The following is a 22,263-nucleotide window of genomic DNA, read 5'->3' as shown; positions in this document are numbered from 1 at the left end:
AGCAGGAAAAATCTAAGACCTAAATATTAAATGATTTGACGGTACTATATGGGAAAAGAAACAGAATGTCCTTGTTGACCACAAGTTAAATATGCTATGATATAGCTGCTAAGGAAGTGAATGCTATTTTGGGGTTCAATAACAGGACCATGAGTTCAGACCACAAGAAGTAATCATTTCCCTCTACTCTGCTAAGGACAGAATTCATAGTATAACTTAAATAATGTGTCCAAGTCAGAAAGGACAGTGACAAATTGGAGCAAATTCAGGGGAAATCTACCAAGTTGGTAAAGTGTGTGGAAACTAAGCCTTATGATGAATGGTCAAAGGACCAGGGAATGTTTAGTCCACTTCCATCTACTCCAACAATGATGAGAAATAGGATAGTAGTCTTCAAATATATGAAGGACTGGCACAGAGAAGCTTCTCTGCTGTCCAAGAGGCCAGAATTAATGAGCTAAAACTATAAGGAAACAAGTTCAGACATCAAGAGGAACTTTCTAACTGTAGACGCTGTCAGCCAGTGGGATAATCTGCCACATGATATGATAAGTTCTCCTGTTGAGAGGTCTTCAAAAAAGGCTAGATGGTCATCTGTTAGACATACTGTAACTCATTGGATCCTGTCCTGAGCAGGAGGTTGTATTATGATTATAATCATTTCAATTTAGGTGCATCCAAACCAATTGATAATCTCTAGGAATAGTGGTGTGATTCAAAAATCTTTACTACCGATTCTGTGGGCATGGCTTGATGGGCATGGCAGGAGAAGGATACTGTAAAATCTCCATTCCCACACCACTCCAGGGAAGGTTACTACAAAATCCCCATTTCCTCCCGATCAGCTGGAACTCGGGAGACAGAGAATAGATGGGGGTGGGGCCAGTCAGAGGTGGTATTTACCGGTTCTCCGGACTACTCAAAATTTCTGTTACCAGTTCTCCAGAACTGGTCAGAACCTGCTGAAACCTACCTCTGTTAGGATCCCTTTCATGTGATACTATGACAAATCAGAAAAGACAATGATGTCTCAGCTGTCAACACTTGGATTATAGGTTGAGCAGGCATGCAGTTTACCTCTAGTATTCTAGTGTTCTCTATTATGGTAAAATATATTTGACAAAAACCTGTATTCCCCTTTTTTTGACAATACATTTTTTCTGGCAGTACCTGGGTGACCACCCAGTGGGTTCATTCCAAAATTGAGAGCTCTACACATCATTCACAAAGAAAAACACTAGATATATTCAACACTAGATATATTCAACCTAAAGGATCCACATTTGCTAGCAAATTACTTTTCTAAATTAGTATTAAACATCCTATGAAGGATGGCCGTTGTTTAAACTTCCAGGAGCTGATGTCCACACATTTGGAAGGTGCCCATGTTGGGAGAGGCTGATCTGTATTCCAAAGATTTTCACAGAGAATATAATAGAGCAGAGGTCTTCAAACTTGTCAGCTTTAAGACTTGTGAACTTCAAGACTTGTGGAAGTCCACAAGTCTTAAAGCTTCCAAGTTTGAAGACCTCTGCAACAGAGTGATGCCATTACTGATCTGGTTCCCCTGACTTTTAAGACAGCTACTAAGATAATATCCACAAGGTTTAGTAAGGCTAAACAAATTCTACAGAGGGTGGCAGAGCAGGAAGTCATGCTCACTGCAAAATTTCTTCTATATTTGTCCTAGAAAGGTCAACAGAAATCCCTATCAGTCTGAATATGATTTTGGGGGGGTTTTTTGTTTGGTTTTTTTTGACAAATTGAGAAAAGTTAAAACTTTCAAGAAGTTGAGAAATTTCTCAGCAGGGTTAAACACAACCCACTGCAAGCCTTAAGATACCCATCACATGCAATCTCCTTTCTCATCTGCAAAAATATAAACAGAAGGCAGCTAATAATAAGCTACTTTCGCCCTGCCCTCGCCACAAAAGTTCTATAGCAGTGCCCATATTATGAGGTTTATGAAGAAAAGAAAAAAACCTGCCTTTGTTGTTCAGCTTTGATCTGTGGGCAGAAAGTGGTTTCATCATATGTATAAATGTTGTTGGAGAACATTGTGAAATCCTGTAGTCCTGAACTGCTAGCAGGGTATCTGCAGCTGAACGATAAGACTGTATCTGCTATAAATATAACAGAATTTTTCACCCACATATATACAGATGGATATGAAACACTAACAAAGAATCTTGCTGTACCAAATATAGAGCCCCCTCAATAACAATGCTCTCTAGGTTTCAAATTCTGACATGAATATTCCGGCTAGAAGAGATTTTGGAAGGATTTTGTTGTTGTTGTTGTTGTTGTTCAAGTCTTCGCCAGGTCTTTCTCCATGATTTGATTAAGTGGTTGTACAGTTCATCTGAGAACACCAAGATAGCTTGGAAATACCAGATGAAAATGATTTCTTGTCAGGCCATAGTAGGGCCAGTTGTCATGATCATTCATCAAGGATAGGGAAGGATCATCTCTGTGATGCTACATAACTGTGTGAAGCCTGCAGCCACATGTTGGACTTGGATTTTTGAAGAAGTAAAGGTGCCCTTGAGGTAAATTTGACTGCTGGAGACACCATGGACATACCCATGCAATTTGCTTGGATACAACATAGCAATAGCGGTAGCATTTAGGCTTATATACCACGCTATAGTATTTTACAGCACTCTCGGGCAATTTACAATATAAACATTATTTGCATATTTTCCCCAATAATCTGGGTCCTCATTTTATCAATCTTGTAAGGATGGAAGGCTGAGTCAACTTTGAGCCCTTGATCAAACTCCAGTCTGTGGGCGGAGTTTGCCTGCAATACTGCATTCTAACCACTGCTCCACCAGGACTCCCTTATAGAAGTGGGTTGCACTGCCTTTTCTGAGATTGCCTTTTTAAAAAATTCTCAGGCTAGCATACAGTTCTGGGATTTTACGTCAGTCTCCCATCCAAATACTAACCAAGCTCAACTCTGCTTAGCTTTTCTCAGATTAGTTAAAGTGGATTTAGTGCTGCTTAGCAGAGCATATATTACCCAGATGCCAAATGAGGATTATTTATAACAGGGGCCCACGGATGCATCACGTGCTGGCCACGCCCACCTCCATTTTAGTGAAGGGGGAAAAAGTCGTGTGACAACAACGTGACAACGCGAGTTTGAGACCCCTGATCTCATGGGGGGAAACAGCCTGCTGGGGGAAGAGGGGGGATGGAAAGAGGATGAGAGAGGGAGGAGAGAGAGAGAGAGTTTATACATATTGGAGGAGAGCCAAATTCTGAAGTCTGAACTGAGGACAGGGAAGGGCAGAAAAGATTTGAGCTTTGTAAGAACTTTCATTCTTCTCCTTTTCTACGCCTCTATCACAGGAAGAAATGAAGACCAGCTGCATTATCCAATTTGCCTTCCAGTATTGGCACTTGGCATTTGCTTTAAAAAGCAGGGACAGGAACAGAGAGAATCAGTCTTCTCTCCATCCTTATTTTCTCCCTGACAGGTTACAATCATCAGAGTATTTAGATTTCTCGGGATTCTCTGAACAATTGATAGGATTGTTCTGCTAGATATATAACTCAAAGTTTTAAAAACAAAAATCCTGTTAAATTTCTTAAGAACATAAAAAGCAGCTGCATAGTCCTTCACGCGGGAAGGCTTTGGATTAAAAACAAAATCCCTTAAAAATACAGCCAAAAACCAGATGTAAAAGAAGAATGTACTTGAGGAAAGGGAGTAGAGGAAGAAAAAGGAAAGTCAGAGTTCACAAAGAGAAAGTTTACAAATCTATTTTTTTTAAAAAACAATGATGCAAGTTATACATTACCTGTATTTCTTAATAAAGTTAAGTCTTCAATGTTATAGCATATACAGGATAGATGGTTTGCAGAGAGGACAGTCTGAAGAGGGGAAAAAAGGGGGGAGAGGGGGAGAGGGGGAGAGAGGGAGGGAAAGAGGCGGAGAGAGAGAGAGGGAGGGGGAAAGAGAGAGGGAGAGGGGGAGAGAGAGGAAGAGGGAGGGAGAGAGGGAGGGAGGGGAGAGAGGGAGGGAAGGAGAGAGAGGGAGGGAGAGAGAGAGGGAGAGAGGGGGGACGGAGGGGGAGAGAGGGAAAGGGAGAGAGAGAGCTCTTAGCACATTTTCTTTGATTTTAATGTCAAAGCTTTCGCTCTTCTTTCCCTTCATATCATATCTCACACAAATGGAATCAGGTGGGAAAACAGCAACAGGTTGGCCCCTCGTTATACAGAAATAGGAGCACTCTATTTAAAATAGGAGCACTCTATGTAAAGAATATTTATCAAAAATATATGCATTTCTTAAACACCAGTGTCATCTATGATACATTGCTACTTGAGGTAGAACAACCAAGGATATTTCCCACCCAGTTGCCCTTCAAGTTGAATGCCCTTCAAGTATTTCTTTGTCCTTGACTTACAACAGTTCATTTAGTGACCATTCAAAATTACCATAGCACTGAAAAAAGTGATTTATGACAGTTTTTCACATTATGACCATTGCAGCAGCCCCATGGTCATGTGATTAAAATTTACATACTTGGCAACTAACTCATATTTATGACGGTTGCAGTATCCCGGGGTCATGTGATTACTTTTTGTGACCTTCTGACAAGCAAAGTCCATGGAGAAGCTAGATTCAGTTAACAACTGTGTTACTAACTGCAGCGATTCACTTAATAACCGTGGCAAGAAAGGTCGTAAAATGTGGCAAAATCCACTTAACAAATGTTTCACTTAGCAACATACATTTTGGGCTCAATTGTGGTCATAAGTCAAGGACTACCTGTAACCATTCCCTATCTTTTCAAAGTCACAATATTTGTTACTCCCTTTTGCGGGGGAGTGGGAGTCACTTCTGAGATCTGCCCATTCCTGAAAAAAGAGTACAAAAAGATGTGCTTTGTGGGAGATGCTCAGCGCAGACCATGAGTTTGCCCAGCGCTGAAGACATTTCGAAAGTGCTAAAAGAAATTTCAGCGCTGGAAAATGGTTTGCTGAAAGAAATTTCCATCCTGGGAAATGCTCCCCCAGATTCGCTTGGCAAGTTTGGCAGCCTGTTCACACCAATTCGATCTGTACTACAGATGGCTGACTCAAATGCCTTTCTACTGCACTACATCATATTGCTCCCACTGCGCTGCCAAATTGTCCACCAAATTTGTAAACAGTCTCTAATTAGGCAGTGGGCACCGGCTCAGTTTCCCACAGAAATACACACATGCACAGACCTGCCAATATCAGATCGCCAAAAGTCATAGCAGGAGCCATCGCAGACATTTAGTTCATCGTACCAAACGATCGAGTCGATGGGAATTTGCAGTTGAGAGGATATTGTTTAAGTGATCTTTTGGCTGACCTCAGATACGCCGGAAGATCCCCCCGGCTAAGACTGCCTACGTACTTCAAATATGCAAATTCAGATCGCAAGAAAGTTGATCCAGGTTTCTCACTTCCATGGGATACTCCGGTGTGGGAAGAAAACAGCATGAACTGCAAAATTTTTCAAGATCCATTATATGGATACCTGTAGGAGAGTAGTAATATAGCATTCATATTAAAACAGCACTAGCAATAGCACTTAGACTTATATACCGCTTCACAGTGCTTTGCAGCCCTCTCTAAGCGATTTACAGAATCAGCATATGGCCCCAAACAATCTGGGTCCTCATTTCACTGACCTCCAATGGTGGGTTGCCCCCGGTTCACACCGGTTCTATAAAACCGGTAGTAAAATTGGCGGGATGCTCCGCCCACCGACCCCGACGTCATCAAAATGCTTCTGCACAGAAGAGTGCGCGTGCGCGCGAGCAAAGCAAGTGCACGTGCACGGCCCTGCTGTAAACCGGTAGTAAAGGTAAGTAGAACTCACCCCTGCTGACCTTGGAAGGATGGAAGGCTGAGTCAACCTTAAACCGGTCAGGATTGAATTCCTGGCTATGGGCAGAGTTAGCCTGCAATACTGCATTCTAACCAGGCTCCTAATAATAGAATGCTTCAAGGAGATATTTCAAAGAAATAAAAATGGTTCAAAACTTTACATGATCCTTAAAAACTGTGCCTCCCGCACAGGTAAAGATTGCTAAAGGTCAGCCACTCTCAGAATAGCAAATAAGTCAGTTGTACAATAGTTATCCAATGTGCTGTGCTTCTGGATGAGATTGAGCAACAGAGAGTCCTCCACTTCTGGAATGCTCTCTTGTCAAGCATATCTGATTCCTTGTGTGTCCAATCACACTTGGCCAATAAAGAATTCTATTCTATTCTATTCTATTCTATTCTATTCTATTCTATTCTATTCTATTCTATTCTATTCTATTCTATTCTATTCTATTCTATTCTACTCTACTCTACTCTCTACTACTCTACTCTACTCTACTCTACTCTACTCTACTCTACTCTACTCTACTCTACTCTACTCTATTCTATTCTATTCTATTCTATTCTATTCTATTCTATTCTATTCTATTCAGCATTGAGCTTATTACCTTAAAAAGATACCATGGGAGATATTAACTAAATTTTGCTGCAATGTAATGGTCTTTGAAAAGGCATCTTAGAGATAGGAAATAAAACAGATTCCCCCCCACACACACACAGACACACACCTATGCTCACAAAATGAAAACAGGCCATGAAACCTTCCTTGTTCCCAATGTGCAAACGTCCGCCACGGTGCATTCTGTCGCTGATCTGTCGGTAGAAGCAGCAGCTAAAAGGGACTGTCGCCAGGCTGTGCCTACAGAAATATGGGAGCTTTTGGACCTTTGAAACAATTCATTCCTGGAACAAGAGAGATGGGACAGAGAGGATGAGTAACATGGGAGCACTAACCACTTCATTGCTTTCTTGTTTGCATGTGCTGATTCATTCATCACATTTAACAGGTAAGGTTGCTCTGCCCACTTGTAATTCTATAGCCACTTTCCTAGGCTTAAGCCATCCAGAGGTGTCTTTCGGGTGGGGGGAGTATAAAACAAAATAATACTAAGGTGGTTATAGCTGCACGACTAAAGCTCTACCCTTTGTATATGTGTATCAGTGGTGGGTTTCTACTGGTTTGCTCCAATTCAGGCGAACCGGTAGTGGTGGTGGTGGGAGGCTCCACCCACCCACCTGGACATCATCATGGATGCTCTGCGGTAGTGAAAGTAAGTGGAACCCACTCAGTGGTGAGTTCCACCCAGTTCCACCGAGCCAGTAGCGGTGACGATATGACGTCACCGAACCGGCTCTGCTCCCCACCCCCCACCCACATTATTCTTACCTTTTATTTGGCCCTACCCCCAATCTATTGCTGCCTCCTGAGTCCCAGCTGACTAGAGGGAAAGAAACTGTTTAAACTCTTGCCGCGGGGCTTCAAAGGGTCGCCCTACAGCTGATCAATGTTAAAAGAAAACAAATGAGTAGACTGGTGCCTGCAAAAATAAATGGATAGATCGGTACAGCTCTGCAAGCAGTTAAAATCCTGGTAGACCAGTACCTCTGCTAAATCCTAAATAATTGTCACATGACAATTAAGCCACGCCCACAAAATAAGCCACGCCCACAGAACCGGTAGTAAAAAAAATTAGAACCCACCCCTGAACCCACTACTGATGTGTACCATGTTGCTACATGTAGAAAAAGAAAGGGGCTTCAGTCACATTTCTGCAACCACCATCTTGGCTTTTTTGATTCCTCCCACCTCCAAGGATCATGCTGTTTTAAAAATCCCCAATGGGAGACAGATCTACAGCTTTCTGGAAAAAATAAAACAGTGACCAAGGATCAACTTACCAGAGTGGGGAATCCAAATCTTCTTGGAACAGCAGCAGCAAAGAAGTAGGGGATGGCAAGATGTCAAGACTCTGTCAAGTTTCTAGAAAGCAAAGGAGGCCACCTTCACCCTACCTTCGGGCACTGGAGGGTGAGATCAGGAGAAGAAGGACACAGAGCCTACTGCTCATCTATTCAGAGGTTAATTGAAGCCACCTCACCTTCTTTTGCTCATTGATTCTTTTGCTTATATGATTTAGGATTTTGATATCTGCCCCTCCCTTGAGCCAGCAGTGTGCAACAGCAGCCAAAAAAAGCTAATACTGTACAAACCTTGGTTGTATAAGCAGAGGTATAGAATCAAAATCACGTGAAGTATTAGTACCGCTTTATAAAGCCTTAGTAACACCACACCTGAAATACTGCATCCAGTTTTGGTCACCACATTATTAAAAAGATATTGAGACTCTAGAAAGAGTGCAGAGAAAAACAACTAAGGTGATTAAAGGCCTGGAGACTAAAATATATGAAGAAAGGTTGCAAGATTTGGGTTTGGCTCATCAAGAGTAAAGAAGGACTAGGGGGGGTGGGGGGACGACATGATGGCAGTATTCCAGTATTTGAGAGGCTGCTACAAAGAGGAGGGGGTTAACTTATTTTCCAAAGCACCAAAGGTCAGGACAAGAAATAATGGATGAAGACTAATCAAGGAGAGAAGCAATCTGGAGTGAAGGAGAAACTTTCTAACAGTGAGAACAATTAATCAGTGGAACAGCTTGCCTTTAAAAGTTGTGGGTGCTTCATCGCTGGAGGTTTTTAAGAAGTGACTGGACAGTGACTTGTCTGAAATGGTATAGGGACTCCTGCTTGCTCAGGGGGTTGGACTAGAAGACCTCCAAAATCCCTTCCAATTTTTGATTGAAATTGAAATTGATTGGGTGGTTCTCAAGTCATAAACTAGGATTGCACATTGCAGCCCACAGGGTGAAGCAACAGTGGAATTTAGATCTTGACGCAAGACTCCACCAAATCTTATGTTCACTATTAGCCAGCATATGTCCACTTTCTCCAAAGCTTGTCATCTTGTATCCTAGTGATACAGCTTCCCTTCCCCTGGTCACTTCATTTAGTGCTGCCAGGCAAACCACCATGTTCACAGATTGCAAATCTTGTGTGGGGAATAACATTTTTAGAACTTATGTTACAAGGAAAGTTATGCCGCTTGTGGTACAATTATATTATCGGGCAATTACATGAGCACTATATATTATCACCACAGCAACATCTACTTTTAAATGTGTACCATCTGTAGATAATGCTGGTCTTATGCATTTGCCATTAGTCCTGACCTTATGTTCTACCTGTGCCGTGTTCCCAAGGAAAGCAGAGGCAAACTGATTAGCAGCAGGTACATTCAGGTGTGCAGATGGCTCGCTCCCGTTCCTAGGAAATCGTGTTGCTGGCTATTCAAGTATGGATGTAATTTCAGTGGAACGATGTCATTGGAAGCCATAAAGTGCAAGTTCTGATATATGTGTGTGTGTGTATACACCCTGTTTCCACCAAAATAAGACATCCCCTGATAATAAGCCCAATTGGGTTTTTGAGCGCATGGCAATAAGGCCAAGCGCTTATTTCAAGGTTCAAAAAAATATAAGACAGGGTCTTATTTTTGGGGAAACACTGTGTGTGTGTGTGTGTTAGTTATAATATTAAAGTAAGTTTGAACGTCTCAAGCACCTGTCCTTGGCACTGAGTATCAGTTTGCATTCATTTTGGAACCAGCTCCAGGGACACAGTAAAGGGAAGTTTCTAGTGGAAGAAAACCATTGGTGAATCAAGCTAAAAGCCAAAGGCCTTGACCCACTGGCCTCAAGAGGAGGTGGAACAATCTCCTGTCAATCACCAGAATTACTCTTACAGTCTATGGTTTGCCCAAAATTCCACTTCCTGAGCACTATAATTGCTGTCCTTGATGGATCTTACCTATCCTATTAGATCTGGCAGGTTAGGTACGCTCCAAATCCCTATGGTGAAAGAAGGACAGGCCTTGGAAGCATGCCTTCTCTGCCATAGTTCCTGCCTCCCATCAGAGATAGCTCCAATCCTGCTGGCCTTCAGAAAAGCAGTGAAGACCTGCCTTTCCCCCCAGGCACTTCGGCAGGATGTTCATGGAGCTGGGATGGGGTGGTTAGTGGGTGGGTGCGTGGGTGGATGCAAGTATATTGTTCATTGTTTTAAGTAATCATATGATGGCATTGTGTTTTTATTGTATTCTGTTTGCTGCCCAGAATTCTGGTAGATGGATGGCTATGTCAGTTAGTTAGCTAAATAAATACAGGTAGGTAAGTAGGTAGGTAGGTAGGTAGGTAGGTAGGTAGGTAGGTAGGTAGATAGATAGATAGATAGATAGATAGATAGATAGATAGATAGATAGATAGATAGATAGATAGATAGATGAATGTTGTTACACTTGACTTCCTTCCTGGGCTCAGAATTGCTCCTCACGGCCCTAGGAGACAAACACAATGAAAGAGATGGCATAAGAGTTCTTCAAGGTTTCATTTATCTTGCTTCACTTTTTAGGGTTGTGGATGAAGAGCTTTCTTCCATTTTAATTTATTCTCTTCCTACCAGAAGAAAAGAAAGCACATGGAAGTCAAATATTGCGAAAGAAAGAAAAAAAAAGAAAGAAAGAAAGAAAGAAAGAAAGAAAGAAAGAAAGAAAGAAAGAAAGAAAGAAAGAAAGAGGGAGGGAGGGAGGGAAGAGGAGGAGGGGAAGGGGAAGAGAGGAGATGAGATGAGATGAGATGGGAAGGACAGAGGAGGGGAAGGGGGAAGAGAGGAGAGAGGGAAGGAAGGGAAAGACAAAATGCAGGAAAAAGAGAGGAAAGGAAAAAAAGAAAATATAAAGAAGTAGTTTCTATTATTCTTCACAGTGGTTATGGTATAAATTTATGTTTTATTATATGGCTATAGAATAACTTCCATTTTTTCTACAATCTATGTTTACAATCATCAAAACCATATACCATACATTCATTTTTTTAATGGTTTTCAATCAGCAATAACCTAAAATAATATCTTTTCTCTGATCAAAGCTATCAATTTGGCCATCTCAGCAAGTTCCATGCTTTATAACCTGTTTCAGAGAAACAAAGGAACGGGCTAATAGGACAGCTCATTTTCAGAAATGTATGCTTCATATTTATTAAATGGGGAGTAATCGAAGAATGCCAGATTCAACGTTGGTGGGAGCTCATTTTGACTGGGGAAGATCAGTTTAGATGTGCTCATGATATGGAAATAAAGCAAAATTTGTTTTTTTTTTCTATTGAATGGTTACAGCTGGATTGCATGATTGTTCCCCCATATTGGGCAATCACTGCAGTACTCATATATTTACACAACTTGGCTGGTCTTTACTTCTTCTCTGACATCTATTCTCTTACTCTCCTTCGACAGGTGGAAGGAGCTGCATATATTTGGCCTCCTCTACTTAATTTGGACATCACGTGACTTTTCCAGAGAAAACGAAGAGATAGATAATCCTTATATGAGGGAATTGAGATGGAGCTAATATTTTAATGAGAGGCAGTTTTGTTTAGTGATTTAAGCACCAGGCTAGAAACTGGGAGACCATGAGTTTTAGCCCCAAAGCCAATTAGCTGACCTTGGATTGATCACTCTCTCCCAATCCTGCGAAGGAGATAGCAGCAAACCACTTCTGAAAAACCTTGCCAAAAAAAACCTACAAGAATTTATCCAGGAAATCTCTGAGAATCAGATACAATTGAATGGAAGGGGGGAGAGGATTTCAATCCTTACATCTTTTCCTCCCCTCCTTGCAGTGCAGCCATTCCCTTTTGGAATAGAACCCATTTTTGGGGGGCTAGTTCCAGATGCTTTACACCAGTTTGTTAGAATGGGCTCTCCAACCAAGTTTAGATTTGTATAATGAACTAAAATATCTATAAAACAGCATATACAGTTTTATATGAATGTGGGACACCCATATGAATGTGGGACACACTGGAGAGGGTTCTAAATTCTGTGAAAAGTCAGAATCTGTAAGTGGCTGTCCTGTTCCTTGAATTCAGCCAAAATTCAGAAGAGCCATGGGGGAGCACTGGTTAGAATGCAGCATTGCAGGCTAATTCTGCCGGTTGCCAGCAGTTCAATCCTGACCAGCTCAAGGTTGACTCAGCCTTCCATCCTTCCAAGGTCAGTAAAATGAGGTCTCCGATTGTTGGGGGCAATAGGCTGACTCTCTAAACCACTTAGAGAGGGCTGTAAAGCACTATGGAGTGGTATGTAAGTCTAAGTGCTATTGGGAGTTCACCACAACTTTGTACAGGTTGCATTGTCCTAGAGCATGTACAAAAAAGCAATGATATGACAATGCATGGACAAAAGAGGTCTGCCACATTGCTTTCTTCAAGCTGTTCCCTTGCCTGCTACAGATGCCACCAGCTCCCCAAATTCCAAGCCATGTTAGGAATTCTAGGAGGGCAGCAGGCCAGGCCAGACTTTTCTGCTCTGGGAGTCCGAGTCAACATAGGATGAATGCCTGAGGGAGAAACAATCAGGAATAATAAACTGCCTCCACACACAACTAAAGAAAAACAAGTATTTATGGAAGCAGTGATGTATTTGGTTTTGGCTTCTCCCTGCAGCCTCATTTTAATTCACAAGGAGAAATGACAAGGTCATCTAAAAATGCACGACAATGACTTCCACCTTTCTCCAGCTGTTATATTTACAAGATGAAGGGAAACAAAAATCAAGAAGTATAACATTATGCAAAAGAACTCCCAACATCATTATCCTTGTCCTCGTTTTGTTTTCTTCTCACATTCGCATTTTACAGCTCGTCTCAAATTATCCTGCACATTTCTGGAGCATATTTATTTATTTATTGTACGGAGGGCTGTCAACCAACGTAATATTTTCAGAAGATTGCTAGTCTCTCTTTCAAGTGATTGACTAATTAACTCATTAAAATTAATAGCATCATCTCAATATAAGGTAGCATTTTAGTTATAAAACAATGGAAAGAACTATTCTCCTGGCATATTATATAAACAGCTCATTCTTATGGATATTCACTTGGATCTAAGCCCCACAGTTTGCAGTAGAGTTGCCTCCCAAATCTTGAAGATCGTAATCCAAGAGAATGAATTGTTAAAAGGCATCTGAAGTCACATCTCTAATACTTTGCACTGCATAAAACAGCTTTCACAAAAAATCCTTAGAGGTCATAGTGTTTAGTCCCTATAGTAAATCCACCTTTTGAATCTGATTATCCACTTAATGTATGCTTCAGCTATGTTATAATGCTGTAATATTTATCTGCCTTGCTGGGAAGCCACTACATATAATTAGAGAAGAAAAATGTGGAAAGGGTAAAATATATCGAGAATAAAAGCATTTTATTTTTGTATTTGTTGTGATCACTGCGATTTTTGAAATCTCTATTGTCTTTAACATGATACAGATATTTTTCTTTCATATTAGCAGGCATTTAGTTTTAGTGTTTGCTTTTGGTCTTCGAAAAGCCCTATTTCCATTTTCTTATCTGTGAAAGTCAGAGAGGTACCTAGCAGGAATTTGGATACATATCCTCCCTCCCTTTCAGCTGCTAGAGAAAAAAAAAAAGATCTACAAAATAGAAGTCTCAGGTCACAGCTGTAAATAGCTATAGCTTGATGAAGTGGCATTTACTATTTATTATTTAATACATTTTTCTATACATTCCTATGTTTAAAGAAAAATCTAGGTTTTTTTTTTTTTTGCAATAGTGGAACAATTTTGCTTGTCAAGAATCCTAGGGTGACTTCAGCTCCAATGAAAATGGATGTTTTATAACCACCCAACAACTCTTGAGATGACATCCCCCCTTTCTCTATCAATATGGAATTAGACCTTTGAAAAGCAGTAAGTCTTCTAAACAAGCATGCATTCGGTTTCTTTGCTGTCTCTACCGGTCCCTTTGTGTCACTGAGATAATGAAACAAAAGGAAGAAATAATTACAAAGCAACGAACAAGCACAATGCAATAAGAATGATCTTTATCTATCCTTGTACCTTCTCTTCATCTCTGGCCCGGATCTTCCGACACATGTTTAAAATAAAATCAAAATGGCCATCAAAAACAGAATCTGGACTAAGGGAGAAAATATCTGTAGAATAACAGCTCAAATAGCAATGAAAGAATCAGTTTGGATCCAGCAAGAACAAGATATATTACTAAGAATATTTTGATGAATTTCACTGATTAGGAGCAGCCACTAGAAATTGGAATAAAAAAAATATCGGGCAGTGATAATGCAACATACATGAGGCATCTACAGTAAGATGCACACGGTGCATGAAGAATCTATCCATCTAAGAGCATGGAGTTGGTTCAAGACCAGAAGGTTTTTTTGAAAGGAAGTGGGAGGACTGTGTCATTGGTATGGTGAGCAACGTTGTATCAGTTTAAGGCATTAGAGAAGATGTACTAAATCTGCAAAATTCAGGGTCAGACAACATCTTTACTGGGACAGCTTTCTTTAGAATTAATCAAACGTGTTCTAAATTGCAGCTGACCTTTTCAAGTCTTCTCCTCTTTGGAAAACAAGACAATTATATTTTTAAAAAAAGATTAGAGGGAAGGGGAATAGAGGAGGGAAGATGACAGAGGTTGAGGTTATGGAGTTTACACGATTCATCAAAAGAAGGAATGCTAGAAGAGGTCTAGAATTGAAAATGGTCTCAGGGGGGTCTAAAAAGATGGCCCTACATTTTTAACATAAATATTTTCTTATTGTGGATCTTGCGTTTCTACTTGCATTACAGCATTCCTTATGTTGATTAATTGGTTGCAATTCCCATATTGTGCCATTCTGTTCATCAGACTCTGAGTGACTTAACAATTCCTCCATAGAGCAGCTAAGTTTTAAAACATACACAATATAACATAAACAAAATTCTCTACAACTTCAACAGGACGTATAAACTACAACAGTACGTTGTCTCATTCCCATCCAGTGTCCTGGTACTACTTCCTTTGGAACAGCATTTAAAATTCTGTTTCCTATCCAGAAGTAGTACAAAAGAACCAGTTCTTCATTGTCCTCCAAAACACTAATAGGGATGGGTTCATATTTATCTCTTAAAGCTTGCCTTTAAGTTCTCAATCATCAAAATTTCTTCAGAGGTGGGACCCATAGCAAGTCTTTCCTCCTATATCTCACCTGATAAGCATATTCCACAGAGTAGGTAGAAAATACTTAGTGTTGTGGCCCGTCAGCAGCCTATGTAACTAGTAGCTGATTCCGACAGTGAGGAGGCTGGTGTGGTGCTACGCCAGCAGCCTGTGCAGCTGGCACTCGAGTCGGACAATGAGGAGGCTGGAGAAGATGTGGTGCCAGAGGCGGGGATTCAGCCAGGGCCTTCAGAACCTCCAGAAGCTCCCATAAGTGAAGAGGAAGAAGAGGAGGAGCCTCTTCTCGATGCACGGGTGCGCAGAACTGCCAAAAGGCAGGGGTGGCTCCTCAGGAGGAGGTCTCCTTGAGAGTAAGGCTTGGGGCTAATTGGACACTCCCTTAGCCTATTTAAGGAAGGATGACGACTGAGGCAATTTGCAGGGAACAACTTCATTCACTCTCCTGCGCGTCTTGATCTTAGTTCTCCGCAAATTGTTTCTGGGCTTTCTGCCAACCATAGTAAGATTACGATTATTTATTATTTGGATTCTTGTAGGCTGTTAAGAAAGTTAATTAACAGCCTTTGTTTGAAAAAAGACTGATTTAATTTAGTAAACTAAGGTTTGTACAGACTTTGTGTGTGCTGCGTTCTTTGGGATCTGTAGCTGGGGCAGAACAACTTAATGTGAAAGTTATTCACACTGATAAAATGACTAGCAGTTATCAAAACAATGAAATGAAATGCAGAGTGCCCTGTCTTCATAAAACAGGCCCGGACCTTTACAGCAAAAAAAGCAGGTGGAAGAAGATTGGCATTTTGCCGTCATAAATTGACAATGCAGACAATCCTAGGTTAACTAGATAACTGGAACCACTAACTCCATTGCTAAGTGATGTGGTCATAAAGCATAATGTCACATGGACTGCACCAATTTACAACAACCATTCTGTTGCAATTGTGGGCATTGGACAAATCTTGCACAGTCATTTAGCGTGTCATCACATGATCATTATTTAAGACCTCCTTCTACCATTCCCATTGACTTTGCTGGTTGAAAGCCACCAGGGAAGATTTCAAATGGCAATCATGTGACCATGGTATGCTGTGGCTGTCGTAATTGTGAGCCAGTTGCCAAGTACCTGAATTGTGATTTCATGACCATGGGGACGCTGCAATGGTGACAACTTTGAGAGCCAGTCTTAAATTGCCTCATTCAGTGATGATGTAACTTCAGATGGTCATTGAATGAATGTAACCAAGAGCTAACTGAATAAAAATAATATTTGTAGTATAATATAATAATAGTCAAGACACTTTCCATCTTGACTATTACAACTCACTCTTCATGGAGCTGCCCTTGAAGAGCATCTGGAAGCTCCAGTTGGTGCAAAATACAGTGGCCCTCATGGTTTTGTGCAGACTCCGGTGTGCACATATATCACCTCTCCTGCGGGAGCTGCATTGGTTGCCAATTTGTTTCCAGGTGCAATTCAAGGGAATGCTGCGGGTCCCATCCCCGAGGGAGATACACCTAGTGGGACCCAGAAGAAGGGCCTTCTCCGTGGTGGCTCCCTCTCTCTAGAACATCATTCTCCCAGAGATTAGAATGGCCCCCACCCTAAATCTCTTCCAGAAGGCGCTGAAGACCTGGTTCTGCCAGAGAGCCTGGTGAACCCAGAGTGGGATGGAACCCATTAAATGGCTCATGTGATCAGCTGTCACTGGGGCGGGAGGTGGGGGTCAGGGGTGATTTTATTACAGTAATTTATTTGATTTTTTTAATGAGTTTTGGGCGAATAGGCGGCAATATAAATCTAATAAAATAAAATAAATAAATAAATAAATATCCTGTTTCCCCCAAAATAAGACATCCCCTGATAATAAGCCCAATCGGGCTTTTGAACGCATGGCAATAAGGCCAAGTGCTTATTTCAGGGTTCAAAAAAATATAAGACAGGGTCTTATTTTCGGGAAAACACAGTAAATAATATTTGAATATAAGATACTTGCTGGAACTCTTGTGTGCAGCTTACCATTATTTCTAGTAAACTCTATTCATCTGAGTATGCACAATCTTGTTCCTTGGATTAACTGTTCCCAGTTTAGTCTGCAAAGCGGGAAAACTGTCAACCAGCCCTACATCCTGCAGGGATTTAAGGGAAATGGCTACCATTTTGAGTTGCACCCAGAAGCCAACCAGTAATTCATATTATTCTCAGAATGATGGTCTCAACTCAACTCAAATATTTATTACAGTCATAGACCAGCATAAAGGGGAGGTCTCGCATGAACAAATCCAGACCAATTTCTGCCTGGTCTTCAAAAGCAGCTCTGGGTGGAGCAACCTGCAAATATTCAATGCCTCATTGCCATTCTAGCATATGGTTTAAATTTCAGAGTAATGATGACAAAACCTGTTATTCCTCCCATCTTGGAAGATACCAAGATTTTAAAAAAAAAACCTGGGGGCGAAGAGAGAGAGAATTGGGAATCTTGTCTTGGCTAGGTGGATTTTGGTTTGTTGTTTTTTTTTTTTTATGTGTACGTTTAATGTGTCTTAGTTTTATCACCTGATTGGATCATTTTGCTTGGCAGCTCTGTGCTTTGGGAGTCATGCTGAATATTAACCATTCAGCTACATCCTCTCCTGATGCGGGTTAATCTCCGTATCATAGGCTGCCACCAGTTTCCTAAGCAGCTTAAAAGGACATGTTATAACTTTGACAATGACCCGCTAATGGTTTGACATTTCTCAAAAGTATTATGAGCTGTCTTTGTCACTGTTATCTTCTAATGAGATCAGTAAATTTAGGGAGCCGACATGACTGATGCAAACGGCAGTGCTTCAGCCAAGGACAAGGCATATAATTGCTATACTATAAATAATAATCTGCAAACTATTTAGACTCTCCACCTCCTTCAGTGAGTGACTCCATTTTGGGTCCCCTGGAGCTATCAAATCTGTTCTAGGATCACCTGTGATCTTTCTTTTCACATTGTGCAAAATTCCAAATAACAAGGTGCACCCCGAGAAATAGGTTTTGTCCTCTGGAATTTTTTTGTGGACTTACTAAAGGAGGATTTTTGCCCTTGGATCATTGACAGTTCTTTTCTGGGTCAAATGTGAAATATAATATCTTTAAGGCAATTCAGATAGATCCATCTATATGGGACAATGATAAAGTGGCATTTTTTGAAGCAGGTCTAATCCAGTCCCCTGTGGAAGAAGAATGAGATTTAAAGGGTAGTGATAGTGATTTCTCCTCAGCCAGTTTAACTTTGGGAGGTTAAAGAATAGGATCTTTATCATTTCTGGTATTTACTAACTTGGGCTATTTCTCTCAAACTAATGTGGGTTTAGAATGTTCAATTCCCAAACATTCCAATGCATTTCTCAAAATGGGTGGCACAGCTGATCATTGGAAATACCAGTTCGGAGGAACCAGTAGCTTTTTTTAACTACTAGTTTGACCAAACCGGTAGCTTTTTTAAACTACTGGTTCAATCGAACTGGTAGCTTTTATCACTACCGGTTCACCAGAACTGGAGCGAACTGGTAGCATTTCACCCCTGGAAAGAGTAATAGGTATAAGTATATCTTCTATGGAGATTCTCAGTCATCCAGGTCATAGTTGATCCAAAGGTGCTTTTTCAAGAGACAACTGGACTTTCTTGTTTTTCTTTGAAGACGTTTTGCTTCTCATCCAAAAAGCTTCTTGCTTCACCTTTGGGACGAGTATTAGGTACGTATATTCACCTGCTTGAGTTATTTATAAAAATAAGTAAGGCAAGATATAAATAAATAAATAAAATAATGTATTGGAAAACCTATACATATTCCAGCATAGAAGTTATATATGTCTCTCGATACTTCATAATGGGTTCATTTTAAGCAACCTATAGCAGTCACCAAATAAGCCCCAAAATCCACAATGGGCTTATTTTTCCATAAGGCACAGCAGCAAGATGGGCAGCAGCTCTTTCAAGGTAGAAAATATAAATGGTGGATTGTGACTACAGTCTCATCTCATCCTCCTATTCCAGGATCAAGCTGCAGGAAGGCTCCTGGGACTCCTGACATACGAGAGGGGAGACTATGCTCTGAGTCTTCTGGTGCCAAAAAAAACCCAATGTATATGACAAAAAGGAACATTTGAAAGGCTATCTTCAAAACAACAACATACATACCTAACACTTTACAATGAAATAATGACGTTTATGTTCTTGTCATAAGTCGGGAAAAGAGAATGCCATGTCTAGGAAAGAAAAATATAAGATGGGATGTGCAGTTAATTTATGAGTGGAACCACAGGCCAATTGACACAATCAACAGATATAAAGAGAACCCAATAGTCTTGCCCCCCCCTCCTCACACCCTAAAGTGTTCGGAATGTGGATTAATGTCTGCAATGCCCTCCCAGATGTTCTCTCAACAGTCCAAAGTGGGAAGAGAGATGGGCAGCAGACCAAATCAAATTTTTATATTCCTCTAAAATTGTGCCAGACACTAAGATCTCATCAGTGTAACATCTGAGGCCCAGAGACAGTACAGTAAGGTTGGCTTAACCCCCACAATCAATCCATTTTGCTGAAGATGGGACAAAGAAACTCAGAATCAGAACATTCAAGAGCTCATATCCAAAAGTATAAATTGAAAGTCAACACTTACAGCGCCTGTAATCAAGTCAAGAAAGAATTTATGGCCTAACAATTCTGAGACAGGAAAACTTGTGTTTTTTGCTGATAGACTACAAATGTTCATTTTAAACATTTCTAGCCCTTTCAAGTCGAGAACCCTGTGCACACGTCTAGAAATGGAGAAACAAATTGCAAGAGATTCTGTGCATTTTGATTTTATCCACAGATTAGAGTTGTGTAGAACAGAGGATTTTGTAATTGATCATCACTGTCATTTTGACCAAAAGGGATTTCTTATCTTCAATCTGTCTTGGTATAGCTTTGCTAAATGGTGTGCTATGCAAATATTATTAATGTAATATTTGTATATTATATTAGAAGGTTCTAAAAATCCATCTTAGGTCTTTCCAAAGGCTTTGACACACTCAGTGGATTTTTTGTTGGTTTGTTTGCTCTTTCCCCACACTGTATGATTCAAGTTACTGACATTTTATCAGTTGTCTTTTGAAAGTTAAGAAACAATATTTGTTCACCAAGCCATAGATTTGACTACAACTATAGTCTCTCTTATGGTTTGTCAAAACACTTGTCTAGGTGATGAGACAGTCTCACTTGTTAGTGAGTGGATTATACACTCTGGAAGAGCTACACAAAGAGTTCCTGTTATTCCAGATTATCCAAATTCACAAATACACTATGTGGCTGTTACACAACAAACCAAGAACCCTATAACCTGAGCCAAAGTCCACCTAGTTCCTGAAATTTCCTGACAGCTAGAGAGATTAATCAGTGGAATGACTTGCCTCCAGAAGATGCTCCAAAACTAGAACTTTTTTAAAGAAGAGATTGGACAATCTCTTGAAATTGTATAGGGTTTCCTGCCTGAAAAGTCTTGTGACCTAGGCTTACTGAGTCACTACAATACACAATTAGTCCCCCAAAAAACTTATTTTATTGTAACAGCTGAGAATTATGTTCATTCCCAGCTGAGTCCCAATTAGTTGCAAAAAAGTCCTTCGGAAGAAGTCCTTCGGGATAATCACCAACCTTTATCTTCTTTGACACCCTGCCAAAGGCCTTACTTGGCAAAGCCCCATGGAGTTCAGAAACAAACAAGAGATGCCAACTGGAAACAGAGTTAGCAACGTTGCTTTCCTGCAAAAGGCCCAAGTGCCTTCGTTTCTCTTTTAAGCCTTATGGGAGGGGCCAATCATCTCCTGGCCTTACTCCCAAGTCATCCTTTTGCTTTAGCTGCTCTTGCCTTCTGGCAGCTCTGCACATGCATGCACTAGAACAGGCTCCTCCTGTTCCTCTGCCTCTCTGCTGTCCGACTCTGGGGGCTCCGGAGTCCGCGCATCATTCCCAGATGGCCCTGGCCCCATCTCTGCCTCCAATGCAGAGCCCTCATCCAGGCCTTCCCCAGACTCCAGGACTGGCCCATGTTCCTCCCCAGCCTCCTCACTGTCCAACTCCACTGCCAGCTCTGCAGGTTGCTGGCGGACCACAACAAAAAGGGGGTTGAACCTCCAAGGTCCCTTCCAACTCTATTATTCTGTTATTCCGTATTCTAGTGTGACCAATTAGATGCCATTGGAAGTACAGAGGCAGAATATAAATGTGATAGAATTTATCCACCCACAGTCCTCAATACTGGCATTCAGATGTTACAACCTTGGTTCCTGGAGGTGAGCTATAATGGTCATCATGAGCACCTATAAGATAACCAAATGAGTGTAAATGTATATCTTGATACCATCATGCAAATGATGGATATTTCATACTAAACATAATTTACATCTTTGTGCCATAGATGCAGATTGCATATTTCGTATCATTTGCACAATGGTCCATCACACAATGACGGATATAGTTTCTTTGTGGTTTCTATTAGATACATTTGGCAGTAATTAGATTTATTGCCCATGGCTTGGTCAAATCTTCTTTTAAAGCCATCCATGTGAATGGGTACATTTTCAACTGGTTAACTGTTCTGCATAGATAAGATTATTTATTCTTTCTTGGCTGAATCTCTTATTGGATGACCTTGCTTTGTAGAACTTTGGGGCAAAGAGGAAAAAAAACCCTTCTATTCCACTTTCCATATTTCATGCATATTATATTTTTAACTACTTTTTTCTAAGCCACAAAGATTCAAATATTCTCTTTTTCCACGTTTCCAGAATTGCTCTACAGCACTGATCCTTTCAGTTGTTTCTTGTTTCTTTCACACTATGCGAGTATTGCAATTCTTGGGGGGGGGGAGGAAGATAAATATTAATATTTTTAAAAAAATATTGTTTTAAGCCCACAGCTTCACCAGTAACAGGTGAGAGGAGAAGACTAATTTGATTTGCTTGCATTCTAAATTCCATTTCCAATTTACTAAAATGGAGGAGCCAACTGGCGGAGGTCCCATAGAATCTTTTTTTTTTTTTTTTTTGACTGCTGGAATAAAGCAGGTTCTAAAGTCCGGCAAATATATTAAACCTCTTTGTTGTTCACAGAGCCATGCCTCTGTAGGCATACAATGTCATGGGCACATAATTATTTAGAAGAATAAGTATCTATAACCTGTGCTTTACTACCAGCAGTGGACTAGGTCTGATAAAGCCTTTTGGGTTGGCTGCATTGAGCAAAATCCTTTATGCTGAAACATAATACTGCTTGCTGTTTTGCCTG

At 40.7% G+C, this 22,263-nt stretch overlaps 1 long non-coding RNA gene across 1 annotated transcript in view; it reads right to left on the bottom strand.

The window, feature by feature from the left end:
* Window positions 1–22,263, bottom strand: part of LOC117674204 (uncharacterized) — an 81,824-nt gene that overhangs the window by 41,938 nt on the left and 17,623 nt on the right. The window contains exons 3-4 of the long non-coding RNA XR_015731319.1: window positions 19,135–19,202; window positions 3,810–3,882 (exon numbers count right to left, since the gene is read on the bottom strand). This is a non-coding gene — a long non-coding RNA (uncharacterized LOC117674204). The remainder of the gene's footprint in view (window positions 1–3,809; window positions 3,883–19,134; window positions 19,203–22,263) is intronic.

This window comes from Pantherophis guttatus, chromosome 1, assembly GCF_059756535.1.
Source record: "Pantherophis guttatus breed Tessera chromosome 1, ASM5975653v1, whole genome shotgun sequence".
Taxonomy (NCBI): domain Eukaryota; kingdom Metazoa; phylum Chordata; class Lepidosauria; order Squamata; family Colubridae; genus Pantherophis; species Pantherophis guttatus.
This window is presented reverse-complemented; position numbering and strand designations above follow the sequence as displayed.